The 24,249-nt window shown below is 39.8% G+C and overlaps 1 long non-coding RNA gene across 3 annotated transcripts; it reads right to left on the minus strand.

Moving 5' to 3' along the window:
- Window positions 1-540: 540 nt before the first annotated feature.
- On the minus strand, window positions 541-7,771 carry LOC146677140 (uncharacterized). 3 transcript variants are annotated; one of them, XR_014907490.1, is made up of 7 exons: window positions 7,407-7,771; window positions 6,612-6,672; window positions 4,816-4,997; window positions 3,597-4,689; window positions 3,237-3,345; window positions 3,010-3,131; window positions 541-1,121 (listed from the first exon to the last, which is right to left on the minus strand). It is a non-coding gene; the product is annotated as an uncharacterized LOC146677140 (long non-coding RNA). The 3 variants fall into 3 exon arrangements; XR_014907489.1 differs by having other exon boundaries at window positions 3,597-4,717; XR_014907491.1 differs by lacking the exon at window positions 6,612-6,672 and having other exon boundaries at window positions 3,597-4,717.
- Between the last annotated feature and the right edge of the window lie 16,478 nt (window positions 7,772-24,249).

Here is a 24,249-nt window from a genome sequence, read left to right on the forward strand (position 1 = left end):
TCATATGCAAGAATCCTAGTTGGATTTTTGTTGTCACTCATGTTTTTGAACCAAATATTGAAAACAATTCTGACAGACTGGATACCTGGCCAAGGGTGTACATTACCTTGTACTCAAGCATCCCAGGACAGAGCCCTGCCCCACCATGAGCCTGGGTGGATACGTGGTTATAATATAAAAGGATCGATACTGAATATGAATATTTCATGAAAATTGAATTATAATACAAATTAGTAATAAGGGTTTCTTATCTACCCCATACTCAAAGAGCTGCGGGCAGAGAGGGTGACAGGAGAGGATGGCACTGAAGAGAAGATGCTCGGTTTCTGGAGTCTCCTGGTCCTGTCAGTATTAGTAGGATGCATCTGCTGTGTCTTCTCGTGGATGCTCACCTACCTTGACTCGTTCCAGCCTGGTATGGATTTCCCAACACTGCGGACAGTGGTGAGTTAATAAAAGGAATCTGTGACACATGCAACACATTCACAGAGGAAGAGGACACAAAGGGAGGACACGAAGAGTCTGTGTTAAAGTCAGAAATCCAAATCTTTAGTCAAAAACAGGCGGCGGTAACAAACAGGAAGACAAGCAGTCCATCAAACTGTCTACAGGGTCAAACATTCAGAGAATTCAAACAGCAGTAAAAAATAACTGGACACTGAAAAACTTAAAGCAATGTGTGACGCAATAAAAGGAAGCAGCGCAGTATATTCACTGCAGCGCAGTGACTTTTGTAATTGTCATCAATTACAAAAGAGAAAAAGAGAAAAGGAGAAAAACTATGATTTCTAAGAAATTAAACCTTGACGCAGAATGTAAACTGTGTGAGTTTGGTGAACTTTGTTAGTAACAAATGAGGTAAAAACCCAAAACAGACAAAACACAGAAAGAGGCTCTCAGTATTCATTAATAATTAGAAAGCATCTAAACATTCTGGTCGTGGATTTTTACAGTCTTAGTTCTGCTCGCTGTCATCATTATAATCATCATAATCAATGGGTCCTGAGGTGGGCGGGACTGTCTCTGGTGATGTCACCATGAAGGAACAGCATCTGGCACGTGTTGCTGAAACATCCCAGTACACTGGTGTAGTTTCTTCTCCAGCTGTTTGACATTTGACACTTGAACATTAAGGGGAAGAGGAAGAAACAGTGTTAGGTCAGGTGACCACATGGTTTCTAAAGTAACTGACAGGTACTCACACTCTCATTACAAATACATATAGGATCTTGGGGGTGGGCACGATGCACGGAATCCAAGTTACCATCACGGTGTACACCTCACCCCTGGCGTCGTTGCCCACCTCTCAATTTTAAATACACGTAGACATTGAGGGCTAGCAGGAGGGACCATGCGCTTACCAGGTAGCTCCATGCCCTCCTGGGTTTTAAATGCACCTTAGAACACACATGTATCAACACTACAATGAGCGGGTGGAGGGAGGTTTGGAGTCTTCTCTCACCCCCATTCTCTGCGGCTTGTTGGAGCGGGGGGCTAGGAGGAGGAGTTGGCCGTCCGGCTGCGGTCTGGAGTGTGGGGCCTCCTTGCTGCTGTGGAGTCGGGGCGGTCTGCCTCTCCCCACCGCAGGGAAAAGGGTAACACCACCTGGGTCTAGGTGCAGTTCCCCCCTCCAGGGGCAAGGGTACCTAGACCCGATTCGTAGAGTACGCTTGGGGAGTGTGATCGTGTGTACAGCGTCTCTTTATGTCTGTCTCCACGTTGGTTGAGTAAGTGCATATGAGAGCATGAGGGTGGGAATGGATGTTTGTATCTGTGTGTGCCTGTATGTCTGTGTCTACATGTCAGGTTGGGTATCAGACGCCACCTCTCTGGGGACATCTCAGGCCCTCCAAGGTTTGGAGGTCTATCTCCCCCCACCACTCCCCCTGCCAGTGGCGGACTCCCTCAGACATCGGTGCGTTGGTGGTTCTTTATGTCTGGGGATGGGCATCCGGGTACACACCGGCTCACTCCTTGGCGGCCGCTTATCGGGGCCTGGAGCCTGGGGCTCGCTCGGGCCACTTCGGAGGTGGGGTGCCCCCGGCCTCTCGGCCTGGGGCTCGGTCACTCAGGCACAGCTGGCTGGAGCCGGCGGAGCTCACGGGCGCGTCACTGCAACTCCCACTGGCTTCTGCTCCGCGGCTGCTGAGTGAGCCCTCATCTGGGACTCTCCTCAGCTCTTTCTGGGACAGTGGTGCGGCTGCCCCTCTGTTGGTCTTCCTTGGTCTCTTGTGTTCTGGGGGCCTCTGGATGTCTGGAGTTTTGATCTCCTCCATACCTGCTTCATGCCCTGGAGGACGGGGCTGTGGCCCCCCCACACCCTCTAGCAGATCATTACATGAAGGAACCTTTTAAAAAAGCAAGCGTGTCCATGCTCACAGGTGTACACACGGGTGATCACATCCACAAACTACACCCTTTTTGGCTCCTACCTCAAAGCACACTGTGTTCTGTTGATCTTATGTGCTGCACAATAATGTTTAATATTTAGTATTTACTGTCATATTCCCATATATCATTGTGATGTTGTTTATTCTATTACTCTTGTTCTCTTCTGCTTGTTTTCTTTTTTCTTTCTCAACAGGTGATCCCAGGTGATCGATATATGCATTTTCTTTTTTCCCTGCCCATTCTGTTGGTTTTTGTCTTTTGCCCTTCTCCCCCGTCCCTCTTCTCAGCTGTTTCTCTTTCCCTCTTTCTTTCTCCCCTTCTTTCCCCCAGTCAAGTCTGTCCCGTATTCAGTAAATGAAAATAAAATAAACAATAAAAGGTGAATCAAATGGACCATTATGGCAAGGCTGGGATGGTCAATTTGGTAAAGTAAATCCGTTGGGCATCTTTCTTTGCCTTTAGACAATAATTCTGATGGCAAAAGAGCCAAACGGGACAGGCAAAAAAATAAAAATAAAAAAAATAAAAAATAAAATAAAGTAACTGACAGGAAGTAACCAGGCCGTTAGAAATGGATGGCATGTGTTTAGAGTTACTGGAGTTGGGTAACTCACTTACCAAAAGCAGCAGCACACAGATGAAGGATCAGATGCTGAATGTTGCAGGAACATGCTCATGTGCGGTGGTCATTCAATGCTGCTCCGGCAGGTTAGACAGTCCAAGACTGATATCCTGCCCATCTGAGAGTTTGAAAACACACATGCAAAGATTTATTTTGTATTACAGTCAAACTTGGATGTTCATTTTTGTCCTTTAAAAATGTTTGTGTATTTGAAAGCACTAACATTTAAGGATGACTTGGATCGTCTCCTTTAAAGGGGAGACAAGTGTATCCACTGATCCACGTCACTTTACCTGGATGATGACTCCTCTCCCCCTCACTCAGAAACACTCCTAATATAACCAAGCAAATAAATAATATTGAAGATTTACTTACATCATTACAAAAACATCAAAAACATCTCCCTTTGATTCTATTTCTCCATTCCTGCTGAACATCAGGCAACAAATATCTCAATAAATCACAGTAAAATGTAAAGCACATATTTTCTCTGCTTTGTCTAACCTCTGCAGAGCCTCTGTCAAGAAAAACATATCTGTAAGCATAAAACAAATATACATTCATAACACGTCACTGGACAAACCTCGGTCAGTTGATTTCCTCTGTGCAGTGCAGACGAGCATCAGTCAGTGAGTCAAGGTGGTGAGATGGACTGGTGTCCTTTGTGACTCTGCTGGTTCTTCTGAGGAAACACCACCGTCTCTCCACACTGTCACCATCTGTGAGCACAAACTGCCGCTCTGCTCTGCCAGCATGTAGGAAATCACATATCACACACACAGGGGTGAAGAAACATCAGAGCTCAACTTTGGATACTTTAGATCTAAACAGATCAAACTAGCTCTTAGTTTCAACAATCAGTGAGCAGACAAACAATGATACCATACTGATTCTATATGAATACAATATGGTATTTTCAATACAGGTGTCAAATTAATTAATTAAAACTAATACAGACATATGTATATATATTTTTTTGATAAATTAGTTTGCTTAATTATAAGAATATATATTTTTTTCATTTAACAATTGCAACTGAAAGAAATTAAATATTGAACAAAAATATATTGTCACATTCTGAGCATGCTCAGCATGCTGACAGACTTGAAGTTGCTACAGATTTTAAGAAGTGATAATTATAGGGAAAAAAATTCTCTTTTTCTTCCGTTTAATCAAACATTTGATGCCTCAGCTGTCTCAGTCCTATAGCATTCTGCAACTACAACTAAGCTGAAGCTTGGATTTGGCTGCAGGTGCCCCTGTACATCCTTCTCAACATGTTGGTACCATTTAATCACACTTCTTCCTGAGCTTTGCTTCATCACAAGACCAAAGGTGGCATCCCGTGTCACGGTCATATCATCATCCAGAAGAAACATTTGAAGAAACATCATGGAGAAGAAACATTTACGCGCCTCCTGGTTTTGTTTTCTGATCCTGCAAAAAGACTGAGGACAACAAAGCCCAGAGAACACGAGATACACAATATCCAACATTCAGACTCAACAGCCTTCATAAATGAAGAGCACCAGGTTGGTTCAGTTATAGTAGATATGAGCATACTTCACATTACTGGGTATGAATAATAATCAAGAGACAAACTTTAAAGATGCAGAGCATGATGTCCCATCATCAGACTGTAAACAAACATCCACCAGGCTTCTTTGTTGGATCTCCTATCAGGGATCAGTAGAGTGTATTAACCTGTGGTATAAGCAGCAGTCACTGAAATATTACTGTTTCAGATAAGAAATCCAGCACATAAAAGCCAGGGTAGGAGGGATCTCTGCAAACTGACTTACCTCTGCAAGTGTGAAGCTCAACAAAAATCTGACTCTCCAGTCACTGACAAACAAAAACCTCCAGCTGGGAGATAGAAAACGCTGTCTGGGTCCTGCTGGATGTTGCTGGTCAGAGTCCACACATTAGCAGAGTGCTTCTTGGTCCCACTGACCCATATGGACAGCGACTGTGGAGAACTGTTCTGGAAAACAGAAAAGAGAATTAAAATAACAAAAAGCCAAACACGATTTCCACAAAGACTATCTTGGAATCAGCAATCAAAAAAAAACACTGGTTCATATTTCAATTAAATATGAACAGGTTCCTCAAATGTACGCAGTTCAGACCTGATTTAATTTAATTTCCTTCACACAGCACATTCGTCCAGGCTGACAGGTAAACATAGAATTAATCTCAGGTAACATGACTCATAGTAGAGATTCAGTAAGAAAGATTACTAGCTCTAATATTATTACCACACAATCCAAGGACACACCAACAGCTCAGATTTGTAGAACTATTTAAACAAATGTCTTCTGAATATTCAATTCATGTTCACAGTGGGAGGGTGGGGGGGGGGGGGGGGGGGGGGGGGGGGGGGGGGGTCGTGGAATTTTTTAAATAAAGTCTGCAACACAGAAAGAGCTGTGATCAAGCTATTTATTACTGCGCCAACACACATCAAACATTACAGTTCAGTCATGTCAGCGCTGCCACAGACGTTGTGCTCCTCCTCCTTTATGCATTCCAAGGAAGAGGGAGGAAGTTACAAACTGATCCTACCACACTTCACGTGTCTCGCTATGAAACCTAACGGATCAATGGTTAAGCTGTTTTGTGCCCTTGGCCTTATCAGCACCTGTAAAGGGAGTTGTTTTCTCAAACTGCTGACGCTGAAGTAAGTTCATCTAGTTTTAGAAACTTTCACTGAACACTCTATAACAGTGTCACAACTAAGCATATGCATAAGCACTTAAATACTTTAAATGAAAATATCAGAAAAATTCTATTACAGAGGCTAGAGCCTGTCCCAGTAGTCATAGGTAGAGCACACCTGGACAGGTCACCAGTCTGTCAGAGGACTAACACAGAGACTGTCACGGCTGGCGGAGTGAGCCGTGTGGTGTGGAGGAAAAGGAGGACCCAAAATGCGGCAGTGACTGATGATTCGAGTGACGTTTATTTGCAAGGTGGCAGTGGCAGAAACAGGCAGCGAATCGTGAGAGATTACTAACGGAAACCTAAACTGGGAGAAACTAAAGAGCAAACCTGAAATCTTAACAAAACGGAGAGCAGAGCAGAGAGACGCAGACTAAGGAACAGGATACCAAGAAACACAGAGATACACAGATGAACGCAGATGAGCTGACAATGAACACAGACCGACACCCACTAAATATACACACACACAAGGTAATCACACACAGGAGGGACGAACAGCTGAACCCAATACACATGAGGACCGGAGGAGACAGGCTGAACACAATGACAACAGACACAGACTTTCAGAACAAAACAGGAAATCTAGAACCCTAACCGGACACAAGGGGGGAGGACACAGAATAACTAGAACAGAGGAAAATAATCACAAAACACAAAACGCTGGGTCAACGACCCAGGACCATGACAGAGACAGACATCAGAGTAACAAATCTATTTAAAATTAATGTAAGTTTGCTGCAGCTGTATGTATGAACGTGTTTCTGTGCTCACAGTCCACCTCTCAGGAACCTGCAGTTCATTTTTTAGTCTACTTTAAACAGACCTCACAAAAGGCTGATGTGGCTGGATCAGTAGTGTGATTTAAGTACGATACCTTTGGCCAGGGATTAATCTGGTACATCGCTTCACTGCAGTCTTACGTATTTTCCCCACACCTGAATTAAAAAAAAATACTGATATATACAAATAACAGCTTCAGCTGATGCAGCCTGACTCAATCCTAAATGTTCAGCACACAGAGACACAGAGGTACTGTTTAAAGTTTAGTGTTAACTTGAGTCACTGATCATTTGCAGTATTACAGAGTCTGGCAGTCTTTGCATGATGTCAACGTCACTGTACGTTTCTAGCTGACTCTCAGGTGTGACAGGTGTGCCAGCAGGAAAGAGTAATAATAGCCTGCATCCTGAGGTTTGCCATGCAGGATTAAAGGAGCCAGGCTTTATTCACACAGCTAGGATTGTATTTTACACTGACCCTGGGTCAGTATAAGTATCATACAGTTTAAACGAAGCACTGAAACTTGCACATATTTATTACAGATGCACTGAAGCTAATCGAGATATTTGCTGTCAATCTGTGGCTGCGATTAAACACTTTAATGGAAACTTTATTAACTAGTAATGACATCTGTCATGACAGAAGCTAATATTTCTGTGCAAACGTCGTTTAAACAGTAACAGCTTTACTCTAATATAAGCTAACGTTTACACCGTAACTTTAAGCTAGCACCATAAAGACGGTAAAACACGTAATAACATCTACAAATGCATCTTAAAGCTGTTATATTAGCACTCGGTGTATTACTAACATAACCACATTAACATTATTGACACTCGCTGACTTTTAATAGTCATTCTATAAATGCTGTCCGTTTAAACGGTCTTACCTGTAAACACTGCTGTATCCACCGGATTCCAGCCAGAGTGAATTCTGGAGTCTTCCCACGCTCCTGTTAGTGATCCTCCATCTGGATGGATGATAACAACCTTCTGAACAATCTAGCAGGAGATTGTCCATATCTATGGGACTGATTTGTGCTAATAACGCCCATTGTATGGACTGATAACAGCCGAAGCGGGTGAATAAAGTCACCCAGTCGCTAGCTGTGCCATTACCCAGCATACACCAGCACAATATTAGGCACAGCACCACCATAGACATTTTCAGTGGTTTTGAATGCAGGACATGGTTATCTTACCCTGTAAAATGCATGACAATAAAACAGCTAACCACCATAAAATGGTGTGTATGTATGTGCATGTGTGTGTGTGTGTGTGTGTGTGTGTGTGTGTGTGTGTGTGTGTGTGTGTGTGTGTGTGAGAGAGAGAGAGAGAGAGAGAGAGAGAGAGAAAGAGAGGGGGGGGATCAAAGGCGTGCGTTTATGTTTTTTCTTGATCAAGCGTGAGCCTCCTCTCTCTTATTGGATATGCTATAGCATGTTTATTCAGGTGCGCCTTTGAAGTCTATGAGAATACTTTACAGCCTGGTCTGAGTGCTCATTTCTGCACAGACACAATGAAGCGTGCACTCAGTTTAGAGGAGGCTGTTGCTGCGGTTTTGCACTCTTCAGAAAGTGAAAACGATACCACAAGCAGTGGAGATACTTCTGACAGCGAAGAAGAATTTTTGCCAGGCACCGAGGAGCTTTGCAGCTCATGTGAGGAGGAGGACGATGAAGAGCAGGATGAAGAGACAAGACTGGAGGATGGCCAGTGGAGATCTAAAAATGGAAAAATCATGTGGCAACCCACACATGAAGAGGTCCTGCCATTTTTTCCTCCTCCCATTTTAACCCGAGGACCATTATGCAATTTGTAGCAGCCCTGTGAGCACTTTCCATCTTTTTTTTGCAGAGGACATTATGCAGCTAATCCTGCATTTCACCAACCTGCAGGGCAACAGGTAGGTAAAAGACTGGAAGGACATAGATGAGGAGGAGTTGCAGGCTTACATGGGGCTTGTAAGCCTGCAACTGGCCTGTACTGGTCTCACATGAAACAACAACAAGCCTGTGGGATCGGGAGACAGGGCTCTTCTATTTCCTGCTACCATGTCAAAAAAAAAGATTTGAGCAAATTAATCGGGCTGTAAGATTCGATAATCGTCTCTCCCGTCCAGGTCGCTACAGGGGGGATAAGGCTGTGGTTTCCTACATCCCCAAGCAAAGAAAAAATGTTGTCTTATTGGGCACCAGCCACCGTGAGCTACAAGTCCAGGACTCTGGGAAGAGAAAGCCCCACATCATCCTGGATTATAACAAATCCAAAGGGGCTGTGGATCATCTGGACCAGGTAAGCACAATTATAAGTCATTTATTTGCAAATTGTTGACCGTTTAGACTATGATAGTTTTGATAGTTACAGAAAGGAGGGGGGAGGGGGGGGGGGTCTAGTTTGATGCCCACAGGCAGGAAGAATCTATGAAGTTTATGAAAAAACGCTTTATTTCACCACGTTAGTGCGTTTCTCGCTATTACATGCATTTGAATGGAGTTCTCGCCATACGCAAAGTATAGGTTTTCATTATGTGAATAACTTGAAAATCTTAGCTCACACAGCTGCAAAACCTGTTTTCCCAGCACGGGGATATTGAATTCTATGAGATAAAGCCATGAATACGTATATCTGAATCTTCTATCAAAAGTTACACCGATTTATATGAAGTTGTGCAAAAACGCTTTATTTCGCCAAGACAGTGCGTTTCTGACGATTACATGCATTTGAATGGGGAACTCGACCGAAACAAAGTATAGGTTTTCATTATGTGAATAACTTGAAAATCTTAGCTCAAACAGCTGCAAAACCTGTTTGCCCAGCACGGGGATAATGAATTCTATAAGATAAAGCCATAAATATGTGAGTCTGAATCTTCTATCAGAAGTTACAGCGATTTATATGAAGTTGTGCAAAAACGCTTTCTTTCGCCAAGACAGTGCGTTTCTGACGATTACATGCATTTGAATGGGGAACTCGCCCGAAACAAAGTATAGGTTTTCATTATGTGAATAACTTGAAAATCTTAGCTCAAATAGCTGCAAAACCCGTTTGCCCAGCACGGGGATATTGAATTCTATTCATAATAATATAATAATAATAATAATTCTATTCATAATGTGTCTGAGTCTTCTATCAAAAGTTACAGCTATTTATATGAAGTTCAATATCCCCGTGCTGGGCAAACAGGTTTTGCAGCTGTTTGAGCTAAGATTTCCAAGTTATTCACATAATGAAAACCTATACTTTGTTTCGGTCGAGTTCCCCATTCAAAATGCATGTAATCGTCAGAAATGCACTGTCTGGACGAAATAAAGCGTTTTTGCACAACTTCATATAAATCGGTGTACCTTCTGATAGAAGATTCAGACTCACATATTTATGGCTTTATCTTATAGAACTCAAGGTCCCCGTGCTGGGAAAACAGGTTTTGCAGCTGTTTGAGCTAAGATTTCCAAGTTATTCACATAATGAAAACCTATACTTTGTTTCGGTCGAGTTCCCCATTCAAAATGCATGTAACAGTGAGAAACGCACTGTCTTGGCGAAAGAAAGCGTTTTTGTACAACTTCATATAAATAGCTGTAACTTTTGATAGAAGACTCGGATACACATGTTTATGGCTTTATCTTATAGAACTCAAGGTTCCCGTGCTGGGCAAACAGGTTTTGCAGCTGTTTGAGCTAAGATTTCCAAGTTATTCACATAATGAAAATCTATACTTTGTTTCGGTCGAGTTCCCCATTCAAATGCATGTAACAGTGAGAAACGCACTGTCTTGGCGAAAGAAAGCTATTTTGTACAACTTCATAGAAATAGCTGTAACTTTTGATAGAAGACTCAGACAAACATGTTTATGGCCTTATATTATAGAACTCAAGGTCTCCGTGCTGGGAAAACAGGTTTTGCAGCTGTTTGAGCTAAGATTTCCAAGTTATTCACATAATGAAAACTTATACTTTGTTTCGGTCAAGTTCCCCATTCAAATGCATGTAACAGTGAGAAACGCACTGTCTTGGCGAAAGAAAGCGTTTTTGTACAACTTCATATAAATAGCTGTAACTTTTGATAGAAGACTCGGATACACATGTTTATGGCTTTATCTTATAGAACTCAAGGTCTCCGTGCTGGGCAAAAAGGTTTTGCAGCTGTTTGAGCTAAGATTTCCAAGTTATTCACATAATGAAAACTTATACTTTGTTTCGGTCGAGTTCCCCATTCAAATGCATGTAACAGTGAGAAACGCACTGTCTTGGCGAAAGAAAGCTATTTTGTACAACTTCATATAAATAGCTGTAACTGTTGATAGAAGACTCGGATACACATGTTTATGGCTTTATCTTATAGAACTCAAGGTTCCCGTGCTGGGCAAACAGGTTTTGCAGCTGTTTGAGCTAAGATTTCCAAGTTATTCACATAATGAAAATCTATACTTTGTTTCGGTCGAGTTCCCCATTCAAATGCATGTAACAGTGAGAAACGCACTGTCTTGGCGAAAGAAAGCTATTTTGTACAACTTCATAGAAATAGCTGTAACTTTTGATAGAAGACTCAGACAAACATGTTTATGGCCTTATATTATAGAACTCAAGGTCTCCGTGCTGGGAAAACAGGTTTTGCAGCTGTTTGAGCTAAGATTTCCAAGTTATTCACATAATGAAAACTTATACTTTGTTTCGGTCGAGTTCCCCATTCAAATGCATGTAACAGTGAGAAACGCACTGTCTTGGCGAAAGAAAGCGTTTTTGTACAACTTCATAGAAATAGCTGTAACTTTTGATAGAAGACTCAGACAAACATGTTTATGGCCTTATATTATAGAACTCAAGGTCTCCGTGCTGGGAAAACAGGTTTTGCAGCTGTTTGAGCTAAGATTTCCAAGTTATTCACATAATGAAAACTTATACTTTGTTTCGGTCGAGTTCCCCATTCAAATGCATGTAACAGTGAGAAACGCACTGTCTTGGCGAAAGAAAGCTATTTTGTACAACTTCATATCAATAGCTGTAACTTTTGATAGAAGACTCGGATACACATGTTCATGGCTTTATCTTATAGAACTCAAGGTTCCCGTGCTGGGCAAACAGGTTTTGCAGCTGTTTGAGCTAAGATTTCCAAGTTATTCACATAATGAAAATCTATACTTTGTTTCGGTCGAGTTCCCCATTCAAATGCATGTAACAGTGAGAAACGCACTGTCTTGGCGAAAGAAAGCTATTTTGTACAACTTCATATAAATAGCTGTAACTTTTGATAGAAGACTCAGACAAACATGTTTATGGCCTTATATTATAGAACTCAAGGTCTCCGTGCTGGGAAAACAGGTTTTGCAGCTGTTTGAGCTAAGATTTCCAAGTTATTCACATAATGAAAACTTATACTTTGTTTCGGTCGAGTTCCCCATTCAAATGCATGTAACAGTGAGAAACGCACTGTCTTGGCGAAAGAAAGCGTTTTTGTACAACTTCATATAAATAGCTGTAACTTTTGATAGAAGACTCGGATACACATGTTTATGGCTTTATCTTATAGAACTCAAGGTCTCCGTGCTGGGAAAACAGGTTTTGCAGCTGTTTGAGCTAAGATTTCCAAGTTATTCACATAATGAAAACCTATACTTTGTTTCGGTGGAGTTCCCCATTCAAATGCATGTAACAGTGAGAAACGCACTGTCTTGGCGAAAGAAAGCGTTTTTGTACAACTTCATATAAATAGCTGTAACTTTTGATAGAAGACTCGGATACACATGTTTATGGCTTTATCTTATAGAACTCAAGGTCTCCGTGCTGGGCAAACAGGTTTTGCAGCTGTTTGAGCTAAGATTTCCAAGTTATTCACATAATGAAAACCTATACTTTGTTTCGGTCGAGTTCCCCATTCAAATGCATGTAACAGTGAGAAACGCACTGTCTTGGCGAAAGAAAGCTATTTTGTACAACTTCATATAAATAGCTGTAACTTTTGATAGAAGACTCGGATACACATGTTTATGGCTTTATCTTATAGAACTCAAGGTCTCCGTGCTGGGAAAACAGGTTTTGCAGCTGTTTGAGCTAAGATTTCCAAGTTATTCACATAATGAAAACCTATACTTTGTTTCGGTCGGGTTCCCCATTCAAAATGCATGTAACAGTGAGAAACGCACTGTCTTGGCGAAAGAAAACGTTTTTGTACAACTTCATAGAAATAGCTGTAACTTTTGATAGAAGACTCGGATACACATGTTTATGGCTTTATCTTATAGAACTCAAGGTCTCCGTGCTGGGCAAACAGGTTTTGCTGCTGTTTGAGCTAAGATTTCCAAGTTATTCACATAATGAAAACCTATACTTTGTTTCGGTCGAGTTCCCCATTCAAATGCATGTAACAGTGAGAAACGCACTGTCTTGGCGAAAGAAAGCTATTTTGTACAACTTCATATAAATAGCTGTAACTTTTGATAGAAGACTCGGATACACATGTTTATGGCTTTATCTTTTAGAAATCAAGGTTCCCGTGCTGGGCAAACAGGTTTTGCAGCTGTTTGAGCTAAGATTTCCAAGTTATTCACATAATGAAAACTTATACTTTGTTTCGGTCGAGTTCCCCATTCAAATGCATGTAACAGTGAGAAACGCACTGTCTTGGCGAAAGAAAGCGTTTTTGTACAACTTCATATAAATAGCTGTAACTTTTGATAGAAGACTCGGATACACATGTTTATGGCTTTATCTTATAGAACTCAAGGTCTCCGTGCTGGGCAAAAAGGTTTTGCAGCTGTTTGAGCTAAGATTTCCAAGTTATTCACATAATGAAAACCTATACTTTGTTTCGGTGGAGTTCCCCATTCAAATGCATGTAACAGTGAGAAACGCACTGTCTTGGCGAAAGAAAGCTATTTTGTACAACTTCATATAAATAGCTGTAACTTTTGATAGAAGACTCGGATACACATGTTTATGGCCTTATATTATAGAACTCAAGGTCTCCGTGCTGGGAAAACAGGTTTTGCAGCTGTTTGAGCTAAGATTTCCAAGTTATTCACATAATGAAAACTTATACTTTGTTTCGGTCGAGTTCCCCATTCAAATGCATGTAACAGTGAGAAACGCACTGTCTTGGCGAAAGAAAGCGTTTTTGTACAACTTCATATAAATAGCTGTAACTTTTGAAAGAAGACTCAGACAAACATGTTTATGGCCTTATATTATAGAACTGAAGGTCTCCGTGCTGGGAAAACAGGTTTTGCAGCTGTTTGAGCTAAGATTTCCAAGTTATTCACATAATGAAAACTTATACTTTGTTTCGGTCGAGTTCCCCATTCAAATGCATGTAACAGTGAGAAACGCACTGTCTTGGCGAAAGAAAGCGTTTTTGTACAACTTCATATAAATAGCTGTAACTTTTGATAGAAGACTCGGATACACATGTTTATGGCTTTATCTTTTAGAACTCAAGGTTCCCGTGCTGGGCAAACAGGTTTTGCAGCTGTTTGAGCTAAGATTTCCAAGTTATTCACATAATGAAAACTTATACTTTGTTTCGGTCGAGTTCCCCATTCAAATGCATGTAACAGTGAGAAACGCACTGTCTTGGCGAAAGAAAGCGTTTTTGTACAACTTCATATAAATAGCTGTAACTTTTGATAGAAGACTCGGATACACATGTTTATGGCTTTATCTTATAGAACTCAAGGTCTCCGTGCTGGGCAAAAAGGTTTTGCAGCTGTTTGAGCTAAGATTTCCAAGTTATTCACATAATGAAAACCTATACTTTGTTTCGGTCGAGTTCCCCATTCAAATGCATGTAACAGTGAGAAACGCACTGTCTTGGCGAAAGAAAGCTATTTTGTACAACTTCATATAAATAGCTGTAACTTTTGATAGAAGACTCGGATACACATGTTTATGGCCTTATATTATAGAACTCAAGGTCTCCGTGCTGGGAAAACAGGTTTTGCAGCTGTTTGAGCTAAGATTTCCAAGTTATTCACATAATGAAAACTTATACTTTGTTTCGGTCGAGTTCCCCATTCAAATGCATGTAACAGTGAGAAACGCACTGTCTTGGCGAAAGAAAGCGTTTTTGTACAACTTCATATAAATAGCTGTAACTTTTGATAGAAGACTCGGATACACATGTTTATGGCTTTATCTTATAGAACTCAAGGTCTCCGTGCTGGGCAAAAAGGTTTTGCAGCTGTTTGAGCTAAGATTTCCAAGTTATTCACATAATGAAAACCTATACTTTGTTTCGGTCGAGTTCCCCATTCAAATGCATGTAACAGTGAGAAACGCACTGTCTTGGCGAAAGAAAGCTATTTTGTACAACTTCATATAAATAGCTGTAACTTTTGATAGAAGACTCGGATACACATGTTTATGGCTTTATCTTATAGAACTCAAGGTTCCCGTGCTGGGCAAACAGGTTTTGCAGCTGTTTGAGCTAAGATTTCCAAGTTATTCACATAATGAAAACTTATACTTTGTTTCGGTCGAGTTCCCCATTCAAATGCATGTAACAGTGAGAAATGCACTGTCTTGGCGAAAGAAAGCTATTTTGTACAACTTCATAGAAATAGCTGTAACTTTTGATAGAAGACTCAGACAAACATGTTTATGGCCTTATATTATAGAACTCAAGGTCTCCGTGCTGGGAAAACAGGTTTTGCAGCTGTTTGAGCTAAGATTTCCAAGTTATTCACATAATGAAAACTTATACTTTGTTTCGGTCGAGTTCCCCATTCAAATGCATGTAACAGTGAGAAACGCACTGTCTTGGCGAAAGAAAGCTATTTTGTACAACTTCATATAAATAGCTGTAACTTTTGATAGAAGACTCGGATACACATGTTTATGGCTTTATCTTATAGAACTCAAGGTTCCCGTGCTGGGAAAACAGGTTTTGCAGCTGTTTGAGCTAAGATTTCCAAGTTATTCACATAATGAAAACTTATACTTTGTTTCGGTCGAGTTCCCCATTCAAATGCATGTAACAGTGAGAAACGCACTGTCTTGGCGAAAGAAAGCGTTTTTGTACAACTTCATATAAATAGCTGTAACTTTTGATAGAAGACTCGGATACACATGTTTATGGCTTTATCTTATAGAACTAAAGGTCTCCGTGCTGGGCAAAAGGTTTTGCAGCTGTTTGAGCTAAGATTTCCAAGTTATTCACATAATGAAAACCTATACTTTGTTTCGGTCGAGTTCCCCATTCAAATGCATGTAACAGTGAGAAACGCACTGTCTTGGCGAAAGAAAGCTATTTTGTACAACTTCATAGAAATAGCTGTAACTTTTGATAGAAGACTCAGACAAACATGTTTATGGCCTTATATTATAGAACTCAAGGTCTCCGTGCTGGGAAAACAGGTTTTGCAGCTGTTTGAGCTAAGATTTCCAAGTTATTCACATAATGAAAACTTATACTTTGTTTCGGTCGAGTTCCCCATTCAAATGCATGTAACAGTGAGAAACGCACTGTCTTGGCGAAAGAAAGCTATTTTGTACAACTTCATATAAATAGCTGTAACTTTTGATAGAAGACTCGGATACACATGTTTATGGCTTTATCTTATAGAACTCAAGGTCTCCGTGCTGGGCAAAAAGGTTTTGCAGCTGTTTGAGCTAAGATTTCCAAGTTATTCACATAATGAAAACCTATACTTTGTTTCGGTCGAGTTCCCCATTCAAATGCATGTAACAGTGAGAAACGCACTGTCTTGGCGAAAGAAAGCTATTTTGTACAACTTCATATAAATAGCTGTAACTTTTGATAGAAGACTCGGATACACATGTTTATGGCTTTATCTTATAGAACTCAAGGTCTCCGTGCTGGGCAAACAGGTTTTGCAGCTGTTTGAGCTAAGATTTCCAAGTTATTCACATAATGAAAACCTATACTTTGTTTCGGTCGAGTTCCCCATTCAAATGCATGTAACAGTGAGAAACGCACTGTCTTGGCGAAAGAAAGCTATTTTGTACAACTTCATATAAATAGCTGTAACTTTTGATAGAAGACTCGGATACACATGTTTATGGCTTTATCTTATAGAACTCAAGGTTCCCGTGCTGGGCAAACAGGTTTTGCAGCTGTTTGAGCTAAGATTTCCAAGTTATTCACATAATGAAAATCTATACTTTGTTTCGGTCGAGTTCCCCATTCAAATGCATGTAACAGTGAGAAACGCACTGTCTTGGCGAAAGAAAGCTATTTTGTACAACTTCATAGAAATAGCTGTAACTTTTGATAGAAGACTCAGACAAACATGTTTATGGCCTTATATTATAGAACTCAAGGTCTCCGTGCTGGGAAAACAGGTTTTGCAGCTGTTTGAGCTAAGATTTCCAAGTTATTCACATAATGAAAACTTATACTTTGTTTCGGTCGAGTTCCCCATTCAAATGCATGTAACAGTGAGAAACGCACTGTCTTGGCGAAAGAAAGCTATTTTGTACAACTTCATAGAAATAGCTGTAACTTTTGATAGAAGACTCAGACAAACATGTTTATGGCCTTATATTATAGAACTCAAGGTCTCCGTGCTGGGAAAACAGGTTTTGCAGCTGTTTGAGCTAAGATTTCCAAGTTATTCACATAATGAAAACTTATACTTTGTTTCGGTCGAGTTCCCCATTCAAATGCATGTAACAGTGAGAAACGCACTGTCTTGGCGAAAGAAAGCGTTTTTGTACAACTTCATAGAAATAGCTGTAACTTTTGATAGAAGACTCAGACAAACATGTTTATGGCCTTATATTATAGAACTCAAGGTCTCCGTGCTGGGAAAACAGGTTTTGCAGCTGTTTGAGCTAAGATTTCCAAGTTATTCACATAATGAAAACTTATACTTTGTTTCGGTCGAGTTCCCCATTCAAATGCATGTAACAGTGAGAAACGCACTGTCTTGGCGAAAGAAAGCTATTTTGTACAACTTCATAGAAATAGCTGTAACTTTTGATAGAAGACTCGGATACACATGTTTATGGCTTTATCTTATAGAACTCAAGGTTCCCGTGCTGGGCAAACAGGTTTTGCAGCTGTTTGAGCTAAGATTTCCAAGTTATTCACATAATGAAAATCTATACTTTGTTTCGTTCGAGTTCCCCATTCAAATGCATGTAACAGTGAGAAACGCACTGTCTTGGCGAAAGAAAGCTATTTTGTACAACTTCATAGAAATAGCTGTAACTTTTGATAGAAGACTCAGACAAACATGTTTATGGCCTTATATTATAGAACTAAAGGTCTCCGTGCTGGGAAAACAGGTTTTGCAGCTGTTTGAGCTAAGATTTCCAAGTTATTCACATAATGAAAACCTATACTTTGTTTCGGTCGAGTTCCCCATTCAAATGCATGTAACAGTGAGAAACGCACTGTCTTGGCGAAAGAAAGCTATTTTGTACAACTTCATAGAAATAGCTGTAACTTTTGATAGAAGACTCAGACAAACATGTTTATGGCCTTATATTATAGAACTCAAGGTCTCCGTGCTGGGAAAACAGGTTTTGCAGCTGTTTGAGCTAAGATTTCCAAGTTATTCACATAATGAAAACTTATACTTTGTTTCGGTCGAGTTCCCCATTCAAATGCATGTAACAGTGAGAAACGCACTGTCTTGGCGAAAGAAAGCTATTTTGTACAACTTCATAGAAATAGCTGTAACTTTTGATAGAAGACTCAGACAAACATGTTTATGGCCTTATATTATAGAACTCAAGGTCTCCGTGCTGGGAAAACAGGTTTTGCAGCTGTTTGAGCTAAGATTTCCAAGTTATTCACATAATGAAAACTTATACTTTGTTTCGGTCGAGTTCCCCATTCAAATGCATGTAACAGTGAGAAACGCACTGTCTTGGCGAAAGAAAGCGTTTTTGTACAACTTCATAGAAATAGCTGTAACTTTTGATAGAAGACTCAGACAAACATGTTTATGGCCTTATATTATAGAACTCAAGGTCTCCGTGCTGGGAAAACAGGTTTTGCAGCTGTTTGAGCTAAGATTTCCAAGTTATTCACATAATGAAAACTTATACTTTGTTTCGGTCGAGTTCCCCATTCAAATGCATGTAACAGTGAGAAACGCACTGTCTTGGCGAAAGAAAGCGTTTTTGTACAACTTCATATAAATAGCTGTAACTTTTGATAGAAGACTCGGATACACATGTTTATGGCTTTATCTTATAGAACTCAAGGTCTCCGTGCTGGGCAAACAGGTTTTGCAGCTGTTTGAGCTAAGATTTCCAAGTTATTCACATAATGAAAACCTATACTTTGTTTCGGTCGAGTTCCCCATTCAAAATGCATGTAACAGTGAGAAACGCACTGTCTTGGCGAAAGAAAGCGTTTTTGTACAACTTCATATAAATAGCTGTAACTTTTGATAGAAGACTCAGACAAACATGTTTATGGCCTTATATTATAGAACTCAAGGTCTCCGTGCTGGGAAAACAGGTTTTGCAGCTGTTTGAGCTAAGATTTCCAAGTTATTCACATAATGAAAACCTATACTTTGTTTCGGTGGAGTTCCCCATTCAAATGCATGTAACAGTGAGAAACGCACTGTCTTGGCGAAAGAAAGCTATTTTGTACAACTTCATATAAATAGCTGTAACTTTTGATAGAAGACTCGGATACACATGTTTATGGCTTTATCTTATAGAACTCAAGGTCTCCGTGCTGGGAAAACAGGTTTTGCAGCTGTTTGAGCTAAGATTTCCAAGTTATTCACATAATGAAAACCTATACTTTGTTTCGGTTGAGTTCCCCATTCAAATGCATGTAACAGTGAGAAACGCACTGTCTTGGCGAAAGAAAGCTATTTTGTACAACTTCATATAAATAGCTGTAACTTTTGATAGAAGACTCGGATACACATGTTTATGGCTTTATCTTATAGAACTCAAGGTCTCCGTGCTGGGAAAACAGGTTTTGCAGCTGTTTGAGCTAAGATTTCCAAGTTATTCACATAATGAAAACCTATACTTTGTTTCGGTCGAGTTCCCCATTCAAAATGCATGTAACAGTGAGAAACGCACTGTCTTGGCGAAAGAAAGCGTTTTTGTACAACTTCATAGAAATAGTTGTAACTTTTGATAGAAGACTCAGACAAACATGTTTATGGCCTTATATTATAGAACTCAAGGTCTCCGTGCTGGGAAAACAGGTTTTGCAGCTGTTTGAGCTAAGATTTCCAAGTTATTCACATAATGAAAACCTATACTTTGTTTCGGTGGAGTTCCCCATTCAAATGCATGTAACAGTGAGAAACGCACTGTCTTGGCGAAAGAAGACGTTTTTGTACAACTTCATAGAAATAGCTGTAACTTTTGATAGAAGACTCATACAAACATGTTTATGGCCTTATATTATAGAACTCAAGGTCTCCGTGCTGGGCAAAAAGGTTTTGCAGCTGTTTGAGCTAAGATTTCCAAGTTATTCACATAATGAAAACCTATACTTTGTTTCGGTCGAGTTCCCCATTCAAATGCATGTAACAGTGAGAAACGCACTGTCTTGGCGAAAGAAAGCTATTTTGTACAACTTCATATAAATAGCTGTAACTTTTGATAGAAGACTCGGATACACATGTTTATGGCTTTATCTTATAGAACTCAAGGTTCCCGTGCTGGGCAAACAGGTTTTGCAGCTGTTTGAGCTAAGATTTCCAAGTTATTCACATAATGAAAACTTATACTTTGTTTCGGTCGAGTTCCCCATTCAAATGCATGTAACAGTGAGAAATGCACTGTCTTGGCGAAAGAAAGCTATTTTGTACAACTTCATAGAAATAGCTGTAACTTTTGATAGAAGACTCAGACAAACATGTTTATGGCCTTATATTATAGAACTCAAGGTCTCCGTGCTGGGAAAACAGGTTTTGCAGCTGTTTGAGCTAAGATTTCCAAGTTATTCACATAATGAAAACTTATACTTTGTTTCGGTCGAGTTCCCCATTCAAATGCATGTAACAGTGAGAAACGCACTGTCTTGGCGAAAGAAAGCTATTTTGTACAACTTCATATAAATAGCTGTAACTTTTGATAGAAGACTCGGATACACATGTTTATGGCTTTATCTTATAGAACTCAAGGTTCCCGTGCTGGGAAAACAGGTTTTGCAGCTGTTTGAGCTAAGATTTCCAAGTTATTCACATAATGAAAACCTATACTTTGTTTCGGTCGAGTTCCCCATTCAAATGCATGTAACAGTGAGAAACGCACTGTCTTGGCGAAAGAAAGCTATTTTGTACAACTTCATAGAAATAGCTGTAACTTTTGATAGAAGACTCAGACAAACATGTTTATGGCCTTATATTATAGAACTCAAGGTCTCCGTGCTGGGAAAACAGGTTTTGCAGCTGTTTGAGCTAAGATTTCCAAGTTATTCACATAATGAAAACTTATACTTTGTTTCGGTCGAGTTCCCCATTCAAATGCATGTAACAGTGAGAAACGCACTGTCTTGGCGAAAGAAAGCTATTTTGTACAACTTCATAGAAATAGCTGTAACTTTTGATAGAAGACTCAGACAAACATGTTTATGGCCTTATATTATAGAACTCAAGGTCTCCGTGCTGGGAAAACAGGTTTTGCAGCTGTTTGAGCTAAGATTTCCAAGTTATTCACATAATGAAAACTTATACTTTGTTTCGGTCGAGTTCCCCATTCAAATGCATGTAACAGTGAGAAACGCACTGTCTTGGCGAAAGAAAGCGTTTTTGTACAACTTCATAGAAATAGCTGTAACTTTTGATAGAAGACTCAGACAAACATGTTTATGGCCTTATATTATAGAACTCAAGGTCTCCGTGCTGGGAAAACAGGTTTTGCAGCTGTTTGAGCTAAGATTTCCAAGTTATTCACATAATGAAAACTTATACTTTGTTTCGGTCGAGTTCCCCATTCAAATGCATGTAACAGTGAGAAACGCACTGTCTTGGCGAAAGAAAGCGTTTTTGTACAACTTCATATAAATAGCTGTAACTTTTGATAGAAGACTCGGATACACATGTTTATGGCTTTATCTTATAGAACTCAAGGTCTCCGTGCTGGGCAAACAGGTTTTGCAGCTGTTTGAGCTAAGATTTCCAAGTTATTCACATAATGAAAACCTATACTTTGTTTCGGTCGAGTTCCCCATTCAAAATGCATGTAACAGTGAGAAACGCACTGTCTTGGCGAAAGAAAGCGTTTTTGTACAACTTCATATAAATAGCTGTAACTTTTGATAGAAGACTCAGACAAACATGTTTATGGCCTTATATTATAGAACTCAAGGTCTCCGTGCTGGGAAAACAGGTTTTGCAGCTGTTTGAGCTAAGATTTCCAAGTTATTCACATAATGAAAACCTATACTTTGTTTCGGTGGAGTTCCCCATTCAAATGCATGTAACAGTGAGAAACGCACTGTCTTGGCGAAAGAAAGCTATTTTGTACAACTTCATATAAATAGCTGTAACTTTTGATAGAAGACTCGGATACACATGTTTATGGCTTTATCTTATAGAACTCAAGGTCTCCGTGCTGGGAAAACAGGTTTTGCAGCTGTTTGAGCTAAGATTTCCAAGTTATTCACATAATGAAAACCTATACTTTGTTTCGGTTGAGTTCCCCATTCAAATGCATGTAACAGTGAGAAACGCACTGTCTTGGCGAAAGAAAGCTATTTTGTACAACTTCATATAAATAGCTGTAACTTTTGATAGAAGACTCGGATACACATGTTTATGGCTTTATCTTATAGAACTCAAGGTCTCCGTGCTGGGAAAACAGGTTTTGCAGCTGTTTGAGCTAAGATTTCCAAGTTATTCACATAATGAAAACCTATACTTTGTTTCGGTCGAGTTCCCCATTCAAAATGCATGTAACAGTGAGAAACGCACTGTCTTGGCGAAAGAAAGCGTTTTTGTACAACTTCATAGAAATAGTTGTAACTTTTGATAGAAGACTCAGACAAACATGTTTATGGCCTTATATTATAGAACTCAAGGTCTCCGTGCTGGGAAAACAGGTTTTGCAGCTGTTTGAGCTAAGATTTCCAAGTTATTCACATAATGAAAACCTATACTTTGTTTCGGTGGAGTTCCCCATTCAAATGCATGTAACAGTGAGAAACGCACTGTCTTGGCGAAAGAAGACGTTTTTGTACAACTTCATAGAAATAGCTGTAACTTTTGATAGAAGACTCATACAAACATGTTTATGGCCTTATATTATAGAACTCAAGGTCTCCGTGCTGGGCAAAAAGGTTTTGCAGCTGTTTGAGCTAAGATTTCCAAGTTATTCACATAATGAAAACCTATACTTTGTTTCGGTCGAGTTCCCCATTCAAATGCATGTAACAGTGAGAAACGCACTGTCTTGGCGAAAGAAAGCTATTTTGTACAACTTCATATAAATAGCTGTAACTTTTGATAGAAGACTCGGATACACATGTTTATGGCTTTATCTTATAGAACTCAAGGTTCCCGTGCTGGGCAAACAGGTTTTGCAGCTGTTTGAGCTAAGATTTCCAAGTTATTCACATAATGAAAACTTATACTTTGTTTCGGTCGAGTTCCCCATTCAAATGCATGTAACAGTGAGAAATGCACTGTCTTGGCGAAAGAAAGCTATTTTGTACAACTTCATAGAAATAGCTGTAACTTTTGATAGAAGACTCAGACAAACATGTTTATGGCCTTATATTATAGAACTCAAGGTCTCCGTGCTGGGAAAACAGGTTTTGCAGCTGTTTGAGCTAAGATTTCCAAGTTATTCACATAATGAAAACTTATACTTTGTTTCGGTCGAGTTCCCCATTCAAATGCATGTAACAGTGAGAAACGCACTGTCTTGGCGAAAGAAAGCTATTTTGTACAACTTCATATAAATAGCTGTAACTTTTGATAGAAGACTCGGATACACATGTTTATGGCTTTATCTTATAGAACTCAAGGTTCCCGTGCTGGGAAAACAGGTTTTGCAGCTGTTTGAGCTAAGATTTCCAAGTTATTCACATAATGAAAACTTATACTTTGTTTCGGTCGAGTTCCCCATTCAAATGCATGTAACAGTGAGAAACGCACTGTCTTGGCGAAAGAAAGCGTTTTTGTACAACTTCATATAAATAGCTGTAACTTTTGATAGAAGACTCGGATACACATGTTTATGGCTTTATCTTATAGAACTAAAGGTCTCCGTGCTGGGCAAAAGGTTTTGCAGCTGTTTGAGCTAAGATTTCCAAGTTATTCACATAATGAAAACCTATACTTTGTTTCGGTCGAGTTCCCCATTCAAATGCATGTAACAGTGAGAAACGCACTGTCTTGGCGAAAGAAAGCTATTTTGTACAACTTCATAGAAATAGCTGTAACTTTTGATAGAAGACTCAGACAAACATGTTTATGGCCTTATATTATAGAACTCAAGGTCTCCGTGCTGGGAAAACAGGTTTTGCAGCTGTTTGAGCTAAGATTTCCAAGTTATTCACATAATGAAAACTTATACTTTGTTTCGGTCGAGTTCCCCATTCAAATGCATGTAACAGTGAGAAACGCACTGTCTTGGCGAAAGAAAGCTATTTTGTACAACTTCATATAAATAGCTGTAACTTTTGATAGAAGACTCGGATACACATGTTTATGGCTTTATCTTATAGAACTCAAGGTCTCCGTGCTGGGCAAAAAGGTTTTGCAGCTGTTTGAGCTAAGATTTCCAAGTTATTCACATAATGAAAACCTATACTTTGTTTCGGTCGAGTTCCCCATTCAAA

The sequence above is a fragment of the Rhamphochromis longiceps genome, linkage group LG2, assembly GCF_057381845.1.
Source record: "Rhamphochromis longiceps isolate RC_006_pf linkage group LG2, R_longiceps_female_GT1.1, whole genome shotgun sequence".
Lineage (NCBI taxonomy): Eukaryota > Metazoa > Chordata > Actinopteri > Cichliformes > Cichlidae > Rhamphochromis > Rhamphochromis longiceps.